This window comes from Podarcis muralis, chromosome 3 (assembly GCF_964188315.1).
Source record: "Podarcis muralis chromosome 3, rPodMur119.hap1.1, whole genome shotgun sequence".
In the NCBI taxonomy this organism is placed as follows: domain Eukaryota; kingdom Metazoa; phylum Chordata; class Lepidosauria; order Squamata; family Lacertidae; genus Podarcis; species Podarcis muralis.
In genome coordinates, this window is record NC_135657.1 from 81,796,519 (window position 1) to 81,813,183 (window position 16,665).

The window sequence follows — 16,665 nt, forward strand, 5'->3', positions numbered from 1 at the left end:
TAGAGTTGACAAGTGGGAACTGCAGCATAATGTTCCAGTATGGAGTACTCAGTTTAGCATTTCAGCCAGCCATTTTTGCAGAACACTCCATTCTGTTTCCTCCCTGCCCCCATTTTCCTACCCTGCCCAGCAGTCACCGAGTATTCTGTGCCAGCTGAGTATGCTCAGTCCTCATTGAGATTATTTTTGGCAGGCAGGGGTGTGTATCTCCAATTCAGAGTTGTTGTTTTTACCTCTGAATGATATTTGACACTTCTGCATAACTTGGGTTTTTCCCAGGCCTACAAATCTACTTCCCTCTTGTGTGTGAAAGGGGCCATTTTGTCGATATTCAGACCCAAACTCAGAGAATGAGTCCTTCCTCTCTGCCTTGACTTTTTTGCCAACGCGATTTCTCACACATATTTTACAATGTGTTTAACTGAAATGCTTCTTTGATGTGTCTAGATCCAGCCCCTCTGTTCTTCTCTGCCTTTCTCTCTTTGATGGGCCCATTTTATCCAAGTTAACCAAAGTTACAGTATGGATTTTCTCCAGATTATTATTTCTATTCTTAATAATTGTAATTTTGCTTCTTTGTATTTAGCATCTCAGCAGGAATATGCCACACTGTGTGGCCTGAAGACTGTATGTAGCTCAAGTCAATAAATATACAAATATACATCAGCAAACCTTCTAACTTTGCAGCCCCATGTATTTTTTAGGTCCAGTTTAGACCATTTACATTTCCCCTTTCTGGCTGCCCTCAGGGATACATTTACACCAAGACCCTAAATCTTTGGATTTCCCCAGATCCCATTTCTTTGGTCACTAAGTTACATGCAAGCATAATTAAATCAGTGCACTGCAAAATGCAGAGGCTGTGTCCCCAGAGAGGCCATGATGCCACAGATAGTTAAAGTGGATGCGTTCCAGGAGACAGCTGGAAAACACCCTGCTTTTGCACCTAGAAGCTCCTTCAGCAATTTGTGCATATAGAAGTCCTACTGAAAATTTGGCTAGCTTTTATATTTCATTTCGTAAGTCGTTTCGTAAGTATGTGACTTTCTCGTTCTGAAAAGTTATTATCCATTTTGTTCTATTTTGGAATGGCACATCAGTACTGCGTAATGATGAACAGAGCACAAGGAGGATGAGAGAACAGTCAAATGACAGGTCTCAAGTGTGGGGATTCCCACAAATGAAGATCTGGATGAATCACTGGAAAACAGGCTATGCTGAGTACCCCCCCCCCAAAAAAAAAGTCATCCCCCCCTTTTTTTAGCCTAGAGATATCTAACATGGTTCAATTTATCCATCCTTTAAAGACAGCAGAAAGGAGGCAACATACAGAAGAAAATATAACTGCCAGACTCCAAAGTAAGATTACTAAAGTGAAAGCGCTAGGAGACTGAGATCTGGGGACTCCTTCAACTACAAAATGTTCTACCACTGAACTATGCTCTCACTTACCTCTAACAACAAAGGGAAGTTCAGATACAATTGGGGACCACTTGATCTACATGCATGTAGCCTGCAAATGAGCTATACCTCCACCTGCCTGAGAAACCTTATGTCTTGCCTCGGGAATGGGGAAAAGATTCTCATTTCTTTATGAGTAGGTCTCAGCTCATTGCCAGAAATGACCTGGAAACTTCTACAGCCACATAGGTGTGTATGTATATATTCCATGGGTACTCACTCGCTAGGAATGCTTCTTTGAAAGACACACATGATAGATTTAGCAATCTGGAGCAGTTGAGTAAAACTGAAGAGCTATCTTCTGTTTATCTCTATGCAGGAATCATCAACCAATGAGCTGAGAATGGAAAAACATGGGGAAAGTAAAATAAAATTTTACTTATGTAGAATTTTCATAAATGACATGGTTGATCCACAAATCTGGTCAAAGCAGGAATAACATTAGGCCTTCATTCCCATCAAGTTGACATGTGCTCTCACTGATCCAAGCCCCATGAGGAATAGTTGAAGGAGCTGGGTATGTTTAGCCTGGAAAAGAGGAGACTGAGAGGAGATATCTTCAAATACAAATACAGTTGTACCTTGGTTGTGGAACTTAATCTGTCTCCCGAAACGGTTCAAAAACCAAGGCACAGCTTCTGATTGGCTGCAGGAGCTTCCTGCACTCAATTGGAAACCGCGGAAGCCGTGTCGGATGTTCGGCTTCCAAAAAACATTCACAAACATTCACTTCCGGTTTTGCAGTGTTCGGGAGCCAAAATGTCTGAGTACCAAAGTGTTTGAGAACCAAGGTATCTGAAGGGCTGTCACATGGAAGAGAAAACAAGCTAGTTTTCTCCTGCTACGTAGGGTAGGACTTGCACCAATGGCTTCAAGTTACAAGAAAGGAGATTCCAACTAAGCATATGAAAAAACTTTATGCTTTTTGAAATATGTGTTTAATACAACCACATTTACTTTGAAATAAAATCAAATGCACGGAACCTTGCATCAGTTTCCCATCTAATATCACTGTGCCCTTCCTTCACTCTTTCTCCCCTAAGGTACTGTTTATTTCAAAAACAGCACTCCTGGAGCACAAACAGCAGCTTGGGAGAAAGGCATTTTTGGCAATGAACTGGCATGGAGCCCTTATGTCCATTGAGAACGCAGCACTGCATCAGGACTCCACACTTCCCCTGCAAAATAAAAGTGGCAGTGCTAAGCATGCTTTTCAAAAAGCATGATTAATACAATGTGTTGTTTGGTAGCTGCAGAGATCTTATGTGAGTGCACCGAGAGGTAGCTGCTCTTCTGAGGATGTGTGGTGGACAGAAGAAAACAATGACAGATTGACAGACTGAAGTAAAACGATCTTTTCTTCAGCTAGCATAAACTGGTAGAATACTTACACCCTCATTTGTGTGAATGACTACAGTTGAAGATTCCCCCGCCCCCTCCATCTAATTTGTGCCCAAATTTGGTAAGGCTATTTTAGTTTATATTGCATTTTACTTGGAAACCGTAAAAGCATTCATCTCACAAGAAGCTGAAACTACGCTCAATCCATTTTTTTAAATCTGGATGGGCTACAATACTGATCTGATTTCAATATGTTTGTTATCAGAAACTAATTTGGCTCCTTAATAGTGAATATTCTATTTTCCAGATTCTCCAACTTACTTGAGATAAAATATTAAACATGGTTATCCCTTCTAACGAAACAAGATAGCATTTCTGTATTAAATTGTTAAAGATTACATACTACACCTTCTGAGAATATTTCTTTCAAAAGAAAATTATCGTTCAGTTATTGGTTGTGTATTTTTTATTATGACCTATGCATTTGACAATGTTCTTAGCTTGGGACTTCAGAAATGAAGGGAAGTCACTGGCCAGGTGGTCAAGCACTGTTGAGAGGTTGCACCCAGGAACAATATTATGACAAGGGAAAGACTAACCTGACCCCATCCATGTACTCCATTTCTTGGCTTCCTCTTCCCACTCCATGCATTTTCCCTTTTTTATCATGTCTTATTAGACTGTGGGGACGCGGGTGGCGCTGTGGGTAAAAGCCTCAGCGCCTAGGGCTTGCCGATCGAAAGGTCGGCGGTTCGAATCCCCGCGGCGGCGTGCGCTCCCATTGCTCAGTCCCAGCGCCTGCCAACCTAGCAGTTCGAAAGCACCCCCGGGTGCAAGTAGATAAATAGGGACCGCTTACTAGCGGGAAGGTAAACGGTGTTTCCGTGTGCCGCTCTGGCTCGCCAGAGCAGCTTCGTCACGCTGGCCACGTGACCCGGAAGTGTCTCCGGACAGCGCTGGCCCCCGGCCTCTTAAGTGAGATGGGCGCACAACCCTAGAGTCTGTCAAGACTGGCCCGTATGGGCAGGGGTACCTTTACCTTTTATTAGACTGTGAACCTACAGGCAGGGAATGTTATCTTTTAGCATCTGTACAGCACTTAGAACATTTTAGGTGCTTTACATGTGTTAAATACAGGGCCGGCCCACCTATGAGGCAAGATGAGGTGACTGCCTCAGGCAGCAGGATCCACAGAGGCAGCAGATCTTTATCCTTGCTTTGGTCCTGATATTGATCTTCACTCTCCACTTCTTCCCTGGTGGAGAAGGGGCACCATTTTGTGGTTCACCTCAGGTGCCAAAATGTCTTGGGCCGGTCTTTCACGCTCCTTTCCCCTGAAGCCTCTCTTCCTCATATAGTTCTACTAAAAACATATTTATGAGAGTGTTAAAACACTGCCTACATTGCATGCCATGGTTGCTGTTGCCTTCCCAGCCTACACAAAAAAGGCATCTTCCGGTCAAAATAATCTTGCAGAATTTGACAACAGATCTGTCAAAAGTAAATGAGAGGTTCTTTCCAATTTTTCACATGCTGTCTCTATAAAAACAGCAGAAATAATGGATATGAATTTTAGGTTCTTGCAAATGAATTTAAACGCATCCTCCCTTTCCTCTTTTGTGTCTAAACTTCAGGATGGTGAGAGGAAAATGAGTCAGAAAAATCAAGAATTCAGAAAGAAGACTGGCAGTGAAGCTGTGGGGACTTGGAAGCTGCCTAGACACTATGACTAATGGAAAGCTTGAGATTGTAATAGTAATTTCATCCTGTTCAGATATGGGAAACGCCTGCTTTTCAGGGAAAAGATTCTAGATATGTATATTTTGTATTGAACTTCTATCCCAAAGAGGAAAAATCCAGGATAAAGCAATGTAAAGCAGCACCAACAATTAATTTTTAAAAATTGAGTGAGAAATTAAAATTCTGTAAACGTGAGAGGAAAAATTGAGCTGCTCATTGTTAACTATATCTTATCCACTAGCAAGTACTCTGGGTTACTTGTGCAACACACATTTTACAGAAGTATTTACTATTGCAATTGATGTACTAACTCTGCATGTTTGTGTGTGTGCTGGGGGGAGGGGAGGAAGTACACTGTTTGTTTGTTTGTTTGTTTGTTTGTTTGTTTGTTTGTTTGTTTGTTTGACATACATCTCACAAGATCTCAGGGCAGTTCACAGAACAAAATATTGACATATGTGTACTGGAAACACACCACACAGTGCAAACAAAGAGAATACCACCTTGAGGGAAGACATCTGGATTCACTCTAACAAATGAATATAAACTGCTCACTTATAGAAATACAAAATGACTGTTAGAAAAAAAACATTTCTAATACCAATAAATGGAAGTGTTCATTTTGCCAGCATGGGTGTGTTTCTGGCTCCTGGAAGAAGAAGAAGAAGGGTTTGGATTTGATATCCCGCCTTTCACTCCCTTTAAGGAGTCTCAAAGCGGCTAACATTCTCCTTTCCCTTCCTGCCCCACAACAAACACTCTGTGAGGTGAGTGGGGCTGGGAGACTTCAAAGAAGTGTGACTGGCCCAAGGTCACCCATCAGCTGCATGTGGAGGAGCGGAGACACGAACCCGGTTCCCCAGATTACGAGACTACCGCTCTTAACCACTACACCACACCAAATCCAAGGGGAACAGGCCACTGCGCTGCCACAGGCCAACATCCCATCTCTTTAGAACTGCTGGCCCTTTTTATTAAGCAAAATTTGTACCTCACGTTTGCTTAAGCATTTATTTCATTTTGACAGCTGTGACATAAAGAAGTCCCTTAAAAAAACCACATTTTTTTCCTAGTAATAAAAATGCCTTTGACTACCAAATTTCAATTTCCTGAGTGACCTGGAAACACCATAATATTTGAGGGCAGTAGTGTTGCCAGGGCAGGATTTGAGGGGACAGCCATTCAAAAGGCAGGCACTCTGTAGAATGAGCAGGACTCCCAAACCAAGAAGAGCTGACTTACCAGATTTTGAAATCGTTTTTGTTGTTGCCATGTTACAAAGTTCCCCCTCCCTCCCGCTGCATAAGACCATTTGAAGTACAGTGCTACCTCAGGTTAAGAACTTAATTCATTCTGGAGGTCAGTTCTTAACCTGAAACTGTTCTTAACCTGAGGTACCACTTTAGCTAATGGGGCCTCACGCTGCAACTACGCGATTTCTGTTCTCACCCTGAAGCAAAGTTCTTAACCTGAGGTACTACTTCTGGGTTAGCGGAGTCTGTAACCTGAAGCGTTTGTAACCTGAAGTGTCTGTAACCCGAGGTAGCACTGCAAAGTGAAGTAATGCCTATTACTTCCTACCTTCCCTCCCCCCAACCTCCAGTAAATTCAGAATATAAAATTACCTAACTGCACCTCTGCTTCAGGGCTATTCAGACACCACCACCATTTGGACGTGTTATGAATGCAGCAGGGAGGAATGGGCTCATGCCTGCTGGAAACCAAGCCAAGCTCTTCAGAATGGAGAGTTTTAAGGAAATTCCATATATTGCTGTTGTTGTTTTTTTAAAACAGATTGCAAACAGGACCATTTCTTGAGCCAGGTAGCAATTTAATCAATTTAAATTGTCCGACGCTGAAGATAGTGACACTCAATGTTACTCACTGGGCTGTTGTTCTATAAACTGTATATATAAGGAAGGTAATTTCTCTCCCTGCCCCCCAAAACCTTATTTGCCTACAAATGGTATTGGAAAGGTTACTTGGAGTTAATGGATTTTAAACAAACCACAGGGGTGGTGGGTTGTTGTTTTTTAACCTCCTTTCCCCTAGCAAAGCAGATGGCATTGGCAGGTGTTGTGACTCACAGGTCTTAGTATAAATAAAAATTCTGGCTATTTGTTGGACAAAAAGGGGATGTATAAACAGACCCGGGCAGTCGGATGACCTGGGACAGGGAATGTAAGCACTTCAAAATCAAGTCTAAACCAAAGTTGGACAGGCTGAATGATGTAGCTTTGGGCCGCATAACTTGAAAGGACAGATCTTTGTTCCCTACCCTAGCTAGGTCTTGTATACATTCCCTGTGATTTTGATGGCCAGCAGAGTTACCTGGAATGCTATGCTCCATCGTGGTTGAGGAGGCAAACCCTGTGTAATATGGCAAGTCATTTGGGGTTCTCCATTAAGTGGAAGTACAGTATTAACTTGTGCTGTCAAGCAAGCATTAGTGTCTCCAGAATCTATTCTTGCCATGTCTCTGTTGTCTACTTTGTTTTCTTTGTGATAGCAGTGCTGCTGGTACAAGGGTATCACAATGCATGAATTTAGAAACAAGCCTTTCCTTAGCCAGCAGTAATAGTAGATGAAGGTGAAGCTCTCACTGGCAGCCCCACTGATTCCAATGAGAAAGAAAATAAAGGAAGTACTCAATTCTTCCATCAAATCAATGGCATTTAAAAGTGCTCAGGCCCAGGCAGGGCTTTTTCAGCTGGAACTCACTGGAACTCAGTTCTGGCACCTCTCTGGTGCCCCCCAAAGAATCATGGAAACTGTAGTTTGTTAAGGGTTTCAGATAATTGAAGCTGTGAGGGGCAGAAAACTACCTGTGATTTTTTGGAGGGCAATAATTTGCTTTAACCAGTAGTGATGTATGGAAGTGAGAGCTGGACCATAAAGAAGGCTGATCACTGAAGAATTGATGCTTTTGAATTATGGTGCTGGAGGAGACTCTTGAGAGTCCCATGGACTGCAAGAAGATCCAACCTATCCATTCTGAAGGAGATCAGCCCTGAGTGCTCACTGGAAGGACAGATCGTGAAGCTGAGGCTCCAATACTTTGGCCACCTCATGAGAAGAGAAGACTCCCTGGAAAAGACCCTGATGTTGGGAAAGATGGAGGGCACAAGGAGAAAGGGACGACAGAGGACGAGATGGTTGGACGTGTTCTCGAAGCTACCAGCATGAGTTTGACCAAACTGTGGGAGGCAGTGGAAGACAGGAGTGCCTGGCGTGCTCTGGTCCATGGGGTCACGAAGAGTCGGACATGACTAAATGACTAAACAACAATGTACTTTAAACGTGAATTGGATGTGATTTATAAATGTATGGTGTGGATTTGCCTTAATAGTCCCAAACCAATATATTGCACTATGCAACTTTCTCATCACTTTCTGCTAAGAAAGAGAAGAAACCTTAACAGATCTGTACCTAGGAGCAGTTCTGTTTACAAAATACAGTACAAAGCTGTATGAAACACGAAATGCAAAAGTGTGGGGTGGGAATGTGCGCTTTCACAAACGGGATAGAAAATGTAAAGTTACGACACAAAAGGCTGAACGTTATTTATTGCAGGCAGGGAGGGCACATCCTGTTTCCCTGATGCCCTGCCACTGCCACTTCCCCCCTCCTTTACCCAGATTGTGCAACCGAGGCTGTGAAGCCTTATGACCAAGTGATGCTAACTTAAGGTTACCAGATGCCCCCGTTTCCTGGGGACAGTCCCCGGATTTACAAATCAGTCCCCATACAAAATCCACTGAAGTTGAAAAGTGTCCCAGGATTCATTGAAAAAAATCTGGTAGCCTTGCGCTAACTGCTGGCAAACACCTCCAAGGTTCCTACTACACCTTTTCATGGTTCCTCATCTTTAAAACCAAATTTGGGTGGGCTGCCCTCAAATGGGGGATACTGTCCAACAGAGGACTGTCCTTCAAAACAGGACTGTCCTCTATAAAAGTAGGACACAAGACTAGCCACTTCCTGCTTGATGTAGGCCTAATTTACCGGTATGTGAAATAGGGGCAAATCCATGACCTGATGGTTTTCCTGCATTAATCCCTTCAAATGACTGTTGAAATCTCTCAGATTATATGCCGGCCATATTTAATGAAGCTAGCAGCTTCCTCCGGAGCAGGCAGCAGAAACAAACAATATCGTAATTTGAAATTCCCTTGAAGTGCATGGCCTGAAGAGGACAACCGACATCTGCTCTCAAGTGGGAAGCAATCCGGTGCGTAAAATTAAAATAAAAGCATCAGAGACGAATGGATCAGGGCTGCAGGGATTTATTGCCAACCATATTTCGTAGGCTACAGCATTATCACACACTAACTCGGTATAATAATAATAATACCCTCCAAGTGTCCCTATTTTCCAGGAACAGTCCCGGATTTACTGAAAACGTCCCGGTTTCTGATTTGATTGCGAAATGTCCCGCTTTTCCTTAGGATGTCCCTATTTTCACTGGGGGGTATGGTCTCGATATCAACATTATGGCAACAACGATGAGGCAGAAGAACATGTTAGGATCTTTGGGGGGGGGCAGTTGTGCCAAACGCGGAAGGGTGGCGAAGGAAGCAACCCTCCTCTCCCCGCTACACTCGGGGTAAATGGAGACAGGGCGATCCGCCTTTCTCCTTCCGACCTTCCTTTGGGAAGGAAGCCTCCGCGCGCCGCCGGCTGGCCAATGGCAGGATCCCGCCTCGCCCCTGCGTGCCCTGCATCTGAACCGCAAGGCCTTCCCCTCGCTAGTCGTCTGCGGCGGGGGGGGGGGGCTACCGAACGGGGGAGCCAATCGCGATCCAGAAGTGTGCAAATCCCCCCCCTCCCAAACACACGCACACATGCGCGCGCTTCTCCTTCGCTCTCCGGACGAGGCGCGCGGTCGCTAGTGGCAGCGGGTGGAGGCCGCCGCTTGCGCCCCCAGGAAGGCTCCGCCGAGAGCGCCCAGGCTGCTGCCGCTGCTGCTGCCACCGCTGCTCGTTGGGGCCGCCGCGGATCGGGGACATTTCGTAAGGCACCGCCGGAGGAGGACGCGAGATCTGCGCTTGTGCAGCGGCGGTGGCAGTCATAGCAGCAGCAGCAGCAGCGAGCGAGCAATAGCGGCAGCCGCGTCTTCGTCGCTTCCCTTCGGCGGCCCGCAGAAGGGACATCATGCCGAAAAGAAAGGTGCGTGGAGGTCGCCTCCAGGTCTGAGTTAGAGGGAGGCAGGGCGAGGGGAAAGAAACGCACAATAAAAAGAAAAGGCAGCCTTTGGCAACGCGCGGCATTTGCGTGGTTCCGGGAGGCCGCGCGGGTCGTGCACGACTTCAGCGTTGCTGCTGCTGCTGTTGTTGCTGGAAGCGCCTGTTGCAAGAGAAGGCTTGTTGGGAGATCTCTGTAGTGTGACATGTGCGTGTGGCCTTCGACGTCTTGCACGTTTTAATGGCGTGTGTGTTTGTGTGATACAACCAGCCGTGTGGGCTCCTCGGTCCGTCCTTACCTAGTTGTCCCCGGAGCTGCTTTTGCAGACACAACTCTTGCGCGCTCGCTGGCGCAACGTCGCGGCTGCAGCGCTGCCGCCGCTCCTTTCTCCGCCGGGGGAAGAGTTGGCTGCTGACAAACTCCGAGCGGGAGGCTGTGCAAACTGCCTCTGTGTGTTGTTATTGTGTGTGTGTTTGTGTGCATCTCCCCCTTCCCTCCCCCTTCGGGGACCTGCGCCCCTGCCTTGCGCTGCCTCTTGTCTCCCTTGCAGCCTTGATGATGGTGGTGGCGCCAAGGTAACATGGAGAGACGGGGAGGGGGCAGACCAGAAAAGCCATATTTAGACCAAACGACACCCTTCTCCTCGCCTCCCGTGACAGACCCCGTATGTACCAACTCCGGTGTCAATCAGGACAGGAGGCGGCATTGACGGCCTTGGGCAGCACAAGCTGCCGGGGATCTGCTCGCATACGAAGGCGGCAATAACAACGGAGAGTTTGCAAAGAGCACCCAGGGAGAGCGCTCTGGACGGCGGGGAGGAGCTCGGCACCCTCGGGGAGGGGAGCCGAGAGGGAGGCCTCCCCGCCGATGCGCCGCTTGGCCTCGGAGAGTTTCCCACCTCCGCTGCCCATTCCTCGTTTCCTTCTCCTGCAGCTGTTGGGGAATTCCTGCGCCCCCTGCACTGCACTCCCCTCCCTCCCCAAATTCAGATCTCGTGCCTCCCCCTGCACGCTTGGATTTGGTGGTATGTTCCTTCCCTATCTCTCGATGCGCTTGTTTCTGGCAGGGAGTTGGTTTTGCATTTCACCCAGAAGCCAGCAAGGCAGGGCTGAAATGGTCAGAGGCAGTGCTTTTTTCCTCCTGGGGGTACTCAAGGGTACCCCCCGCCCCCAAAAGTTAAATGTTAAAAGTGTGGCACTTACTGCAACAACTTCATGGTGAGTACCGGCACCTTTTTAAAAAAGAGCGTGAAGATTTATTGTTTCCCCCAAAATGGTGCCCTGAAGAAATTTGGGGCTGGGAACTTCGCGGGATAAATGCTGAGGAGTTTGCAAGTCTATGAATCCAACGTAAGCATGTGTAACCAAAACAACAACAACATAGTCAAGGGATAGGGAATCTGTGGCACTCCTGATACTGCAATTCCCATCCCCTTCCATTGGCCATGCCAGCTGGTTCTGATGGGAGTTGGAGTCTGCAGTGCCACAAAAGAGCGGCTTTCTCTACATAGAAATGGAATTTCTACAGAGGTTCTGTAGAAGTTAATATCTGAATAAAAGGTACCAATGGCTTTCTAAGGTCAGCAAGTTGTTTAAAACATTGAAATAAAACATGCTGTTTTGACAAGAGGAAGAATAAATCCAAACTTGACAAAGTAAAACCAATACACCTGGCTTCGGGTGCCTTTCCTTGTCTCTCAACAGCTTGTGTCCTTTCCTTCTCAACCCCCTCTTTTTATCGCCCTCTGTAATACAGTCGTACCTCAGAATCCGTTCCGGAAGTCCATTTGACTTACAAAACGTTCGGAAACCAAGGCACGGCTTCCAATTGGCTGCAGGAAGCTCCTGCAGCTAATCAGAAGCAATGAAAGCTGCATCAGACATTTGGGTTCCAAAGAATGTTCGCAAACCGGAACACTCACTTCCAGGTTTGCAGCGTTCAGGAGCCAAAATGTTCGACTCACAAGGCGTTCAACTTCTGAGGTACGACTGTGCAGAATGCAGATAACCATATTATCAAGAAAAGTATGAAACTCTAGACCCAGGGATTTCAACTCAAATGGTATTTAGATATATTTTGAAGTTTTAGCCATCAGTGGACTGGAAAAATCAAACACAAAGTATTTGTGTAGAAAGAAACCTATCGATTACTGAACTATAATACAGTGAAGGGTCAGCGCTCTAAGCTCTTCCAGTTAGGCTTTCACATGTCTGCTGCTGTACTGAAAATACTGAATTAGCACTAAGTAAACCAGAGTTTTAGTATGGGATTCATAGCCCAATAGTGCACTAGAACATTTGTTTCCCCCCAAACCCTTTCATATATAATGCTCAGAACAAATGTGCCATCACCAAGACTGGAAGAGGTCAACCTTTTAAGGTTTAAAGGTAAAGGTAAAGGGACCCCTGACCATTAGGTCCAATCGTGACCAACTCTGGGGTTGCGGTGCTCATCTTGCTTTATTGGCCAAGGGAGCCGGCATACAGCTTCCAGGTCATGTGGCCAGCATGACTAAGCCGCTTCTGGTTAACCAGAGCAGCAAACGGAAACGCCGTTTACCTTCCCGCAGGAGCAGTACCTATTTATCTACTTGCACTTTGTGGTGCTTTCGAACTGCTAGGTTGGCAGGAGCAGCAACTGAGCAACAGGAGCTCACCCCATTGCGGGGATTCGAATCGCCGACCTTCTGATCAGCAAGTCCTAGGCTCTGTGGTTTAACCCACAACGCCACCCGGGTCCCTGCAGGTCTGGTTAGGTGACAGTAAATGCAAATGCAGCTTTAAGTCAGACAGTGACCTGGTTTGTACATAATACTAAGCTGTGTTTTGGACAGACAGTGAGCTAACTATGAGTTGTTCTAGAGAAAAACAAGCTATGGCTTCTTTCTCCAAAGTTTGCTTTGATTTCCACCAGCTCTTGCTTCATGCTCTTGTAGTTTAGTGATCATCTGGGGAAGGCTGGTCAAGCAAACCGTAGTTAAGGAAGGGTGCTTGGTTTACATATAATGCCAAGCCATGGTTAAAAGAAATGGATGTTTGTGTAAGCCCAGCAACAAACCATGGCTTCAGATCAGCATTACAGTGGTGCCTCGCAAGACGAAAATAATCCATTCCGCGAGTCTCTTCGTCTAGCGGTTTTTTCGTCTTGCGAAGCAACCCTATTAGCGGCTTAGCGGATTAGCCCTATTAGCGGCTTAGCGGCTAAAAGGCTATTAGCGGCTTAGCGGCTTAGAAAAGGGGGGGGAAGCGAAAAAAATCGCAAGACTCGCAAGACGTTTCCGTCTTGCAAAGCAAGCCCATAGGGAAAATCGTCTTGCGAAGTGCATTGAAAAACGGAAAACCCTTTCGTCTAGCTGGTTTTTCGTCTTGCGAGGCATTCGTCTTGCGGGGCACCACTGTATCAGCAAGCCACTGGTTTTAGATGCTTTATGGTTCTTTAAACTCAGCTCCACCCATTGTTACAGCTTTTAATGATTTGTTGTTAGACCATTTTCTTTTAAAAACATTAACCCCCTCAGTCATTGTAATGTTATCTTTAAAAAAGAGGTTGGCGGAGGGAAGGTTTCACTAATAAAGCAAGCACATTGAATTGTTTTTAGGGTTTTCAACCTGAAAATATCAGCTCCTGATGTAATATTGGATCTTTATAGTGAACAGAGCAATCCCGTTTTGCATGTATGGGAACCAGTAGCTCTCCAGATGTTGTTGAACTGATCACTGGCCATGCTTGCTGGCACTGATCTGAGTTGGAATCTGCAGGTTTCCCCTATCTGCTGTACAACAGTTACATTGAGGGGGCAAGCCCTGATTCCCAACCACTCACCCACTAGTTTACTTTCTGTCTTTGTCCAGCCAACTCTCTGACCACACTCTCTTGGAGTTACATCCTGAAGCCAGTTGAAGCCAGATCAAATTATTATAGAATCATAGAATCATGTGAGTAAGCGGATCCCCGTCTACCACTTAAAAACAAACAAACATGTTATTGTAAATATAGAAAAAGCATTCATGATGCTATACTCATTCATCGTACTATAAATAACAAATAAAGAAGAGGTTATTCTAAACCAGAGGAAATAGTGAAAACAGATTTCAAACCTTCAGATTTTTCATTCCAGAAAGATTAAAAACCACACACGTTCTCTGTTGGACAGCATCTAGGATGGAGTCTGTAACCTGAAGCGTATGTAACCTGAAAGTGTATGTACCACTGTACAGTGAAGGCGCCTGCCTGATGTCAGTAGATAGGGAGTTCCAAAGTTTGAGTGTTTCCGCGCTGGAAGTTTGAATTCTTACAAAAGCAGAACAAGTATTATGTGGCACCTATAACAGCGCCAGCTCTGCAGATTGAAGCGGTTGTGTGGGCATTCTGTCTTCGCCTCCACTGAGGTACTTTATTGGTGAAATTGCTGTTGACAAACGGTAAATTGCCTGATAGCTGAGCTTGTTAGGGATAGATCAAAAAAGAGCACTTATGTAAAACAAATTGCTCAGATGGGGAGCCGGAGATTAATATAAGTAGAAGTGGAATGTCACTAAAGCTGGGTGACTTCTGAAGCCCAACTCCCTGCTGCTTTACAAAATAAATAAATAAATAAAATGTATTAAAAATATTCACGACCTGGCATTCCGCTATACACCTCAAGATGTTCTGTACTCTGCAACATTGGAAATCACCTTTCCAGAGTCAGCTCCTAAGTGTGCTGCTTGTTTTGTAATCCAGTTAAGCAGTGCTATCATAACTTACACCTCTGCCATCGAATATCCAGCGGTTTTGCATCCACCTACCCCTGGGCAGTCCTTAAAAACCTACCAAAAATGGAGGGATGTTTGCTTTTTAAAAAGAAAAAAAAGACCACAATTCTAATGGTAGTGTTTAAACTTTATAGACATGGAAGCAAAAGTAAAAGATAAAGCAGCGTGTGCCTACTCAGGAGCTTCAGATATGCTTTCACAAAAACTCGTTTGCCATACTGTGTTCAGTTGTAACCTCTGGTATGTCGCGTCATGTTCTGTGCTACTCTCTGCAAGGAAACCAGTGTGTAAGTAGCCTTGGACCAGGAAGCAAAAGCATACTACCTTCATATCCTGCTCTATACTAAATCTGCTGGTTTGTAATGACAGGTACCTGTCAAGGCTGTGCAGGCCAATAAATCAATACAGAAATCTTCAGCTTTTTGCCAGGTACAGCAAACAATAATGTTCGCTAGATAGCAGTTCCCAATTTAAAATAAGCAAGTGTCCATAATCCATATATACACACAGGTTTTTTTAAAAAAAGAAAGGATGAATCAGAGAAGAGATTGCAAATAGGTTTTCAGCAGATCAGTAAGAATGTTAGACTCAAATGGATCAATTTCGTTGATAAGCTCTGTACTCCCAGAACAGTTTGTACAAATGTAAAAGAAGACTGTTGGTAGTTGAAATGGCCTACGACTTACATTCTCTTTCTTGGACCACAATTTAGTTACCCAGGACTGAATTGGATGGGGTTGGATCCAGGCTAAAGTTATTTGAACCTGGTTCTTGTTAAAATCAATGGGATTTGAGTTAAATTCTGACTAATGACTGATTAAATTCAGTGGAACCCAAGCTTAGCTAACTTTGTCTGAACCCATTGCTTACAGTGAAACTTTTGTAGCATGTTCCGAGGATCTAGGCTGCGAGGCTGAGATCTGAAGTTGCACTTTATTTGAAAATCAACAGTATGTAATTGCTCTGTTCATTAAAATGGTGCCTCTTTATTAATCAGGGCAGCAGAAGTTTTTAATGCAAGTGTTGGTAAAAACTGCATTAGCAAGCACCATCTTAAAAGAGGCATTCTCTCTTTTCACACATACAAGAGGAATGCCTTCTTTTAAATGATGCCAGCTATTTCACGTGTGTGCATTATCTAAAAACAAAGAAAATGTGCCTCTGCCTTGTTTCAGAAATACAGTGGTACCTCGGGTTAAGTACTTAATTCCTTCTGGAGGTCCGTTCTTAACCTGAAACTGTTCTTAACCTGAAGCACCACCACTAATGGGGCCTCCCGCTGCCGCCGCGCCACCGGAGCACGATTTCTGTTCTCATCCTGAAGCAAAGTTCTTAACCCAAGGTACTATTTCTGGGTTAGTGGAGTCTGTAATCTGAAGCGTATGTAACCCGAGGTACCACTGTACTAGGTTGGATTCAGGTAGAGGCGAGCAGACAGAGGTGTTGTTTTGTGAACTGTTGTACAAGCACATTGTGAAATGTCAACACACCTCTGGTTTTTAGTCGTCTTTTTCTCACAAAAGGATCTTGCACTAAACATGAAAAAGCCATGTGTGGAGAAGCCCTTTGCTCCCGTCTAACTTAATGTTTTTACCTATATGCACATTTAACTGCTAGAGATATTAATCAATTAAACACATACAACTTATGATTAAAAATATTTAACTGGGTTGCAGCCCTAATTTAAATATATTGTTTGTCTAACAGAAGATGCAGCAAACCAAATGCATATAGAGCAAACACTTTGATCACTGTCTAGAAACTCAGGACAAGCATTTGAGGCCTTTTTGTGCCTGTAAGTCTGAGTTTGGGAATCTATGGTTATGCTACAACTTCCATGCTGGTTGGTGTTGATGGGAATTGGGAGTCCAACAATATCTGGAGGGCTACACAGGTTCTCTTTCCCTGCTGTAAATAGACCTTGGAGGCTGGGTATTGCGTGGCGTACTGCTGGTTGTTGTGCACAAGTTATACCTGATTCAAATTTATTTATATTATGTTATATTTTATTTATTATTTTCATAGCCCACATTTCCTCCCAAGGAGCTTAAGGCAGCATACAGCAGCAACCCTGTGAGATAGAATCATAGAATTGTAGATTGGAATACTACTACTACTACTACTACTACTACTACTACTACTAATTTATTATTTATACCCCGCCCATCTGGCTGGGTTTCCCCAG